Genomic DNA, 9,618 nt, shown 5'->3' on the forward strand with positions numbered 1-9,618 from the left:
GCTCAAGGGCACACAAAAAAAGGAAACAATAATAAAAAAAAAAGCCAGATAATAGATGCTCCTAAAAAAGAAACAAAAGAGGTGGCCGAAAGAAAGATCAAATACGGAAGGAGAGGTGTCCTGATACCCTCCTCTTGAAAGAGTTCAAGTCGTAGGCAGGAGGAAATACAGATGAAGGAAGATTGTTCCAGAGTTTACCAGCGTGAGGGATGAAAGAGTGAAGATGCTGGTTAACTCTTGCATAAGGGGTTTGGACAGTATAGGGATGAGAATGAGTAGAAAGTCGAGTGCAGCGGGGCCGCGGGAGGGGGGGAGGCATGCAGTTAGCAAGTTCAGAAGAGCAGTCAGCGTGGAAATATCGATAGAAGATAGAAAGAGAGGCAACATTGCGGCGGAATTTAAGAGGTAGAAAACTATCAGTATGAGGAGGAGAGCTGATGAGACGAAGAGCCTTAGCCTCCACTCTGTCCAGAAGAGCTGTGTGAGTGGAGCCCCCCCACACATGAGATGCATACTCCATACGAGGGCGGACAAGGTCCCTGTATATGGACAGCAACTGTGCAGGGGAGAAGAACTGGCGGAGACGGTACAGAACGCCCAGCCTCGAGGAAGCTGATTTAGTAAGAGATGAGATATGAAGTTTCCAGTTGAGATTTTGAGTTAAAGATAGACCGAGGATGTTTAGTGTTGAGGAAGGTGATAGCTGGGTGTTGTCAAAGAATAGGGGATAGTTGTTTGGAAGATTGTGTCGAGTGGATAGGTTGAGAAACTGTGTTTTTGAGGCGTTGAAGGACACCAGGTTCTTCTTGCCCCAATCGGAAATAATAGTAAGGTCTGAGGCTAAGCGTTCTGCAGCCTCCAGCCTTGAGTCGTTAAGTTCCTGAAGGGTGGGTCTTCTATTAAAAGAAGTTGAGTAATGCAGAGTGGAATCATCGGCGTAGGAATGGATAGGACAGTTCGTTTTGGAAAGAAGATCATCAATGAACAACAGAAAAAGAGTGGGAGATAGGACAGAACCCTGTGGGACACCACTGTTAATAGATTTAGGGGAAGAACAGTGACCGTCTACCACGGCAGAAATAGAACGGTCAGAAAGGAAACTGGAGATAAAGGTACAGAGAGAAGGATAGAAACCGTAGGAGGGTAGTTTAGAAAGCAAAGATTTGTGCCAGACCCTATCAAAAGCTTTTGATATGTCCAGCGCAATAGCAAAAGTTTCACCGAAACGGCTAAGAGAGGATGACCAAGAGTCAGTTAAGAAGGCTAGGAGATCACCAGTAGAACGCCCCTTGCGGAACCCATACTGGCGATCAGACAGAAGGTAAGAAGTGGAAAGGTGCTTTCGAATCTTCCGGTTAAGGATTGATTCAAAAACCTTAGATAGACAAGAAAGTAAAGCTATAGGCGGTAGTTTGAGGGATTGGAGCGGTCACCCTTCTTAGGCACAGGCTGTATGAAGGCATACTTCCAGCAAGAAGGAAAGGTAGATGTTGACAGGCAGAGGCGAAAGAGTTTGACCAGGCAGGGTGACAGCACGGAGGCACAGTTTTTAAGGACAATAGGAGGCACTCCATCAGGTCCATAAGCCTTCTGAGGATTGAGGCCAGAGAGGGCATAGAAAACATCATTTTGAAGAATCTTTATAACAGGCATAAAGGAGTCAGAGGGGGGATGAGTAGGAGGAATATGCCCAGAATCGTCCAGAGTGGAGTTTTTAGAAAAAGTTTGAGAGAAGAGTTCAGCCTTAGAGATAGATGAGACGGCAGTGTTGCCGTCAGGATTGAGGAGTGGAGGGAAAGATGAAGAAGTGAAGTTGGAGGAGATGTTTTTGGCTAGATGCCAGAAGTCACGGGAAGAGTTAGAGAAAGCAAGGTTTTGACATTTTCTATTAATGAAAGAATTTTTGGTTAGTCGGAGAATAGATTTGGCACGATTTCGGGCAGAAATGTAAAGTTCATAATTAGCATTAGTTTGAAGGCTCTGGTACCTTTTGTGAGCTACCTCTCTATCATTGACAGCACGAGAACAATATATATATATATATATATATATATATATATATATATATATATATATATATATATATATATATATATATATATATATATATATATACCCTTTGACCTCTCCCCCCTAGCCACCTGCCCATCCCGCCTAGCTGTCGCATGAGCAAAATAATCATTCAGTACTCGGTTTACTCGGTTTTGAAGAGTAGGTATATATATATATATATATATATATATATATATATATATATATATATATATATATATATATTCGTGTTCGCCTAGGGCGCCGGTATAGGATTTCTTCAGGGGCCTGTTGTCGGCCCAGGCCCGTCATGGCGCAGGTAATTTTTATAGTGGCTCCATTGATACTTGGCTCATGCTGCCCCCCGGAACTCATTCTTGATTCACTTCGACGGCTTCTTCTATAGAGTCTGGGTTGATGGGTGGTCTTCAGGACAGCATGTGGAAAGTCTTGGCCCACTCGGTGGTGACTGAAAAATCCCAGATGGTAGTGTGGGGGTCGACCCCGCGTCGTCCAGCACGCGGTGAGTGTAGGGCCTGCACGCTAACCACACACCCACAACCTACCTATATATATATATATATATATATATATATATATATATATATATATATATATATATATATATATATATATATATATATATATATATATATATATATATATATATATATATATATATATATATATATATATATATATATATATATATATATATATATATATATATATATATATATATATATATATATATATATATATATATATATATATATATATATATATATATATATGAATCAATCCTTAACCGGAAGATTCAAAAGTACCTTTCCACTTCTAACCTTCTATCTGTTCGGCACTATGGGTTCCGCAAGGCGCTATACTGGCGCTCTTCTTGCTCTCTTAACTGACTCTTGGTCATCCTCTCTTAGCAGTTTCGGTGAAACTTTCTCTGTTGCGCTAGACATATCGAAAGCCTTCGATAGAGTCTGGCACCAGTCTTTGCTTTCTAAACTGCCCCCTTTCGGATTCTATCCCTCTCTCTGTTCCGTTATCTCCAGTTTCTTTTCCGGCCGTTCTATCTCTGCGGTGGTAGACGGTCACTGCTCTTCCCCATAACCTATCAACAGTGGCCTTCCACAGGGCTCTGTCCTATCACCCACTCTCTTCCTGTTATTCATCAATGATCTTCTTTCCATAACAAATTGTCCTGTCCACTCATACGCCGACGACTCCACTCTGCATTATTCAACTTCTTTCAATAGAAGACCCTCTCAACAGGAAGTACACGACTCCAGACTGGAGGCTGCAGAACGCTTAACCTCAGACCTTGCTATCATTTCCGATTGGGGCAGAAGGAACCTTGTGTCCTTCAGTGCCTCAAAAACTCAATTTCTCCACCTATCAATTCGACACAATCTTCCAAACTCCTATACCCTATTCTTCGACAACACTCAGCTGTCACCGTCTGCAACACTAAACATCCTCGGTCTATCCTCAACTCAAAATCTCAACTGGAAACTTCATATCTCCTCTCTCGCTAAATCAGCTTCCTCGAGGTTGGGCGTTCAGTATCGTCTCCGCCAGTTTTTCTCCCCCGCGCGGTTGCTATCCATATACAGGGGCCTTGTCCGCCCTCGTATGGAGTATGCATCTCACGTGTATGGGGGCTCCACTCACACAGCTCTTCTGGACAGAGTGGAGGCTAAGGCTCTTCGTCTCATCAGCTCTCCTCCTCCTACTGATAGTCTTCTACCTCTTAAATTCCGCCGCGATGTTGCCTCTCTTTCTATCTTCTATCGATATTTCCACGCTGACTGCTCTTCTGAGCTTGCAAACTGCATGCCTCTCCCCCTCCCGCGGCCCCGCTGCACACGACTTTCTACTCATGCTCATCCCTATACTGTCCAAACCCCTTATGCAAGAGTTAACCAGCATCTTCACTCTTTCATCCCTCACGCTGGTAAACTCTGGAACAATCTTCCTTCATCTGTATTTCCTCCTGCCTACGACTTGGACTCTTTCAAAAGGAGGGTATCAGGACACCTCTCCTCCCGAAATTGACCTTTCTTTCGGCCACCTCTTTTGATTCTTTTTTGGGAGCAGCGAGTAGCGGGCTTTTTTTTAATATTGTTTTCTTTTTTTGTGTGCCCTTGAGCTGTCTCCTTCGTTGTAAAAAAAAAAAAAAAAGAAGGGGGGACAGTAACCACTCCTAGTCAACGGAAAAAAATCAGGCCTGAGCGAGCCCAAACCGCCGCCCTGTCAGATCGTAAAGCCTGGCAGCGCAGCGCTCTACCAGTTGCGCCACGGAGGGGTGTGTGTAATAATAATAATAATGATAATAATAATAATAATAATAATAATAATAATAATAATAATAATAATAATAATAATAATAATAATAATATACAGTTTATTTAGGGAGAAGCAGCTCGAGTGCTGAAAATATACATATTATATAGGGAGCTCATTAAAACTACAAACGTAAAAGTAACTTAATAGTAAAAAGTTTATGTGTTCAGTATTTTCACTATTGTGGATGTTGCACTGTCCTTATACCTGTCAGTACGCGCACGTATGGGGAGCAGCTTGTTGTGGTGTCGGACATTGTGGCGGGGAGGGGGAGCTACCGGGGAGCAGGTTCCTATGTCGTGGGTGGTTTTACATAGATTTACATAGAAGATCAGACCACACAGACCCCATGGTCCAGACTAGGTGGTCTGTCCTTAAACCTAAGTGATTCTACATTAATCAGATGGCCCAAAAACGTTGCATTTCAACTCTAGTTAATATTAAGTTGAAGGAAGTGACGGTCGAGCTTGTTTTTGAAGGAGTCAATCGTGTTACACTGGACCACTGAAGGTGGGAGCTTATTCCATTCTCGCACTACAACGTTGGTGAAGAAAAATTTGGTGCAGTCTGAATTTACTTGTCTACATTTGAGTTTTACGCCATTGTTCCTCGTACGCAAAGTGTCATCGATCATAAGCAATGTTGATCTGTTTACATTCGTGAAACCATTAAGCATTTTAAAGCATTCGATCAGTTTTCCTCGGAGGCGACGTTTCTCAAGAGAGAACTTGTTAAGGGTGGAAAGCCTTTCTTCGTAAGATTTGTTGCGCAAGGAAGGGATCATTTTTGTTGCCCGACGCTGAACACCTTCTAATTTAGCTATGTCCTTTGCATGGTGGGGAGACCAAAACTGTACCGTATATTCCAAGTGGGGTCTGACTAAACTATTGTAGAGTGGAAGTATTACATCTTTATTCTTGAATAAAAAGTTTCTTTTAATGAAGCCCAACATTCTGTTCGCTTTATTTGCTGCATTGCTGTGAGAATTTGAGGTTTGACGCGATTTTGAGTTTAACGCCGCGCATTTCGTAATCGATCTTCTTATTCCTTCTTCCAACTTAAAGGACCTGGCACTTGTCTACGTTAAAGGGCATCTCCCATCTATCCGACCAAGCTGAAATTTTGTGCAAATCCTCTTGGAGGCTTTGCCTGTCTTCGTCAGTGTGAACCGAGTTACCAATCTTTGTGTCGTCTGCAAATTTACTAATGCGATTATTGAGTCCAACATCCACATCGTTGATGTAAATAATGAAGAGCACTGGGCCAAGAACCGAGCCCTGAGGGACGCCACTAGTGATTGGCGCCCACTCTGAGTTAAATCCGTCAATCACCACTCTTTGTTGTCTGTTGCTCAACCAATTCACGATCTATTGATGTACTTGACCGTCAAGACCTATTTGCTTTAATTTATAAAGTAATTTGTGATGTGGGACTTTATCAAACGCTTTCTGGAAATCAAGATTGACTACGTCCTGTGATTTGGTTACGTCATAAACTGTGAAGAGGTCGTTATAAAAGGTCAATAGGTTTGATAGGCAGGATCTTTTGTTACGGAAGCCATGTTGTGAGTCCCCAATTAATGAGTGGCTTTCAAAGTGACTCACAATTTTGTCTCTAATTATTCTCTTAAGTAGCTTACCTACAACCGAAGTTAGACTAATGGGTCTGTAATTACCTGGTAATTTTTGTCTCCTTTCTTAAAAATCGGTGTCACGTTTGCCTTTTTCCAATCCGAAGGGACGATTCCTTTTTGCAAGGACATATTGAATATGGTTTTGAGGGAGGAGAGTATTTCGCTCTTTGTTTCTTTGAGCAGAGTAGGATATACTTTGACAGGTCCAGGACTTTTATTTGTTTTAAGTGATTGGAGGGCTTTAAGGGCTTCATCGGTTGTTATTTCAAAGTTAGGCAATGCATGCTCGGGATTTACATTAGTACTGGTGTTGGTGGTAGTGGTGGGAGGACTGTTAGTATTAAACACCGAGGAAAAGTAATTGTTTAATAGGTTTGCAACGTGTTGGCTGTCAGTCACTAGTGCACCGTCGCTGTTTGTTAAGGGTCCAATTCCACTTCTGATCGCCTTTCTGTTGTTTATGTAACTGAAGAAGGATTTCGAACTATTTTTACAGTTGGCCGCAATATTTTCTTCATATCTACGCTTTGCCTGACATACTAATCTTTTTACTCGTCGCCTGGCATCATGGTAAAGTCTAATGTTTTCGGGCGTGCTTTGCTCTCTCTTTAGCCTGTAAAACAATTTTCTCTCCTTGACTGAGTGTTTAATTTCGCTATTAAACCAAGGTGGGCTTTTATTAGTGTTACTTCGCTTCTCACACAAAAGGACGAATGTGTTCTGCTGAGTGATTAAATAATTTTTAAAGCTTAGCCAGGCGTCCTCTACATTACCGTCATCTGATAGTTGCATTTCTATTAGTTTTCGTCTGATTTCTACGAAGTTAGCTCTTTTGAAATTGGGCACCTTTACTTTATTTTCAGTCATTGATGTTTGAGTTCTAATGTCGACGCGCACTAATTTATGATCGCAAGAACCGAGGTGTTCTCCTACCGTGACATTACTGACTAGGTTATCTTGGATCGTTATAACAAGGTCTAGTATGTTATTTTGTCGAGTTTGTGGAATTTGGTGGCGAACTGCTGGAGGAGGTGTTGGTGGCGGGCCTGAAGGGTGGTGAGCTGCAGGGCGAGGAGGGCCTCCTGGTAGGTGGTGTAGCTGGTCCCCAGGATCATCCGCACCGCCCTTTTCTGCACCCGCTCGAGTTGATGGCGTTGAGTGGCGTTGAGAGAAGATGACCAAGCAGGGGACGCGTACGTGAGCCGAGGGAGTATGAAGGTGGAGTACACACTCTCCAGCTTACGCACTGGTGTTCCCAGCTTCTTCAGTCTTCGGAGGAGGTGTAGCTGGTATGTGGCTGGTTTTATGAGGGAGCTGACGTGTTGGCCCCACGTCAGTTTGTCGTCAATGGTGAGGCCGAGAAGCTTATCAGAATGAACCATCTGGAGGGGACGCCCGTCGATGGAAACACAGGGAGGGGGGAGGGTGTCTGAGGAGGTGTGGATGTGCATTATTGTAGTCTTGTTGGTGTTGAGGGTGACTTTGTTGTCGGTGGTCCAAGTGTAGAGGCGGTCAAGAAGGAGCTGGAGGTGGCTGTAATCCGGGTTGTCGTTGTTGATGGTGGTGGCGAGGGTGGTGTCGCCCATATATTTCCACCGAGCACTGGTGTCCGTCATGGCGTCATTTATAAGCATCAGGAAGCATAATGGACCCATCCTGGTCCCCTGAGGAACCCCACAGGTGAGGTGCTGAGGGGGGGAGGTCGCTCCCTGATGCCTTACGATCTGACTCCTGTGGGAGAGGAAGTTAGTGAGCCAGGACACCAGGCTGGGGTGAAGCTGGAGGTTGATGGCTTTGGTGATGACGGTGGTGTGGTGAACGAGGTCGAAGGCTTTCCGGAATTCTACGAAGGTGAGGGCCACTGATGTTTTGCGTTTTTCGAGGTTTTTGTAGATATAATCGAGAAGGTCAACGAGGCAGTGAGTGTTGGAGGAGGACTTGATGTTCCGAATTACTGTTGGTCCATGAGGGGGGCGAGGTGACTAAAGGCCCATCTGAAGATGAAGCCTTCACAGAGCAGGCTGGGGATCGGGGTGATTGCTATGGGCCTGTAGTCACTAAGGGATTGAGGTGAGCTTGTTTTCGGGACGGGGGTAACGTAGGCTGTCTTCCACGCTGCGGGACACTGACTTTGATGGAGGGAGGCGTTGGTGATGGAGCACAGAGGGGTGGCTGATTCTGTGGAAAATTCTTGGTAAAGCTTGATAGGGAGGTCAGCTGGAGTAGTGGAGCGTCTCGATTTGAACTTGAGTAGCGCGTTGGCAATTTCGTGCTCGAGAACTTAAGAGAGTGGTGCAGGTGTGGGTAGGTAGGCGGGGAGTGAGGTGAGGTCTAGGCTGGGCAGGGAATGGCAGATGTCGGCGAAGTGGGTGTTAATGACCTCAGCTGCTTCGGGGCGGTCAGGTGAGTCACACCCGGTGTAGCGGATGGGGGCGGTGGTCTTGCTTAATCCACACAGGTCACGGATCTTGGAGTACCACCTGCTAATGTTTTCCTGCTTGAGCTTGTGTATCTTGTTGGGGTAGTATGTTAATTTTGCTGCCTTGATTTTCCGTATCACTTTGTTCCGGAGATGCTTGAAGAGGGAGGGGTTGGTGAAGAATGCTGAGTTACGTTGCTGCATGAGTCGCCTAATCCTGGGTGTGATCCAAGGGGCATCTGATGGGTGGGTGCGCAGAGATTTTTCTGGAAGAACCATGTTGAGGATAATATCAATACTACTCTCCGCTTTATTTCAAAGAAGCAACCAACGATAGATAATTGAAGACCTTACCTATTGATTAGCTGTATTTTTTATTTACGAAATACAATTATAACGTTATTTCCTTTGACTTAAGAAACGTCCTGAATCCTGGAAACGGCTATGGTGATACAAGTATGTTAGTGCGCTTATTACAGTACGCCTTCCTGCTCTTCTCGCACAAGCATATCTGAATGTAAATCAAACAAATTAACCATTATATAATGGTTGCAGAATTTGTAGTGTTTAAATTGATACAAAATTAATAAAAATTCATGAGAAAAATCATCAGCTTTGCAACTCATAAAAAATAAATAGGGTGGTCAGGACTTCCACTCCTAGCATTGAGAGCCTGCGCCATGCAGTGGTCCTGTTCTAAAGGCAATACCTTCTGCTATGAATTCACAAGCTTCACTATAATAATGCACACCAGCTACTTGTCATAATCCCAAGGGAGGTGAGAGCTTGAGGTAACAACATAAAAGTGACAATAACACAAGGTTGCTCAAACATTAGAAAACTGATTTATGTCAAAAAAGTTCATGCTGAGGGCGTGGCATTGTGGTGTGGGGCCAAGCACAGAGTTATATACCCAGAGCGCGCGCTCAGCCAGTGTGGGGCTGGCGGTAGTGCCAAGGGCAAGGTTCCCTGGTGCGGGCAGCCATCCTGGGAAGCCCACTTTCCTCACTCTGTGGTGGTGGTTTTGATGGTGGTGGGATGGTGGTGGCAGATGATGGTGGTGGTGGTGTGGTGTGTGATGGTGGTGTGTGATGGTGGTGGGTGGTGGTGGTGGTGGGTAGATGATGGTTAGGAAGGTTGTCCGTATGGTGGTGGTGGTGATGGTGGGTGGGTGAGAGGTCTC

Source organism: Eriocheir sinensis, chromosome 12 (genome assembly GCF_024679095.1).
Source record: "Eriocheir sinensis breed Jianghai 21 chromosome 12, ASM2467909v1, whole genome shotgun sequence".
Classification (NCBI taxonomy): Eukaryota; Metazoa; Arthropoda; class Malacostraca; order Decapoda; family Varunidae; genus Eriocheir; species Eriocheir sinensis.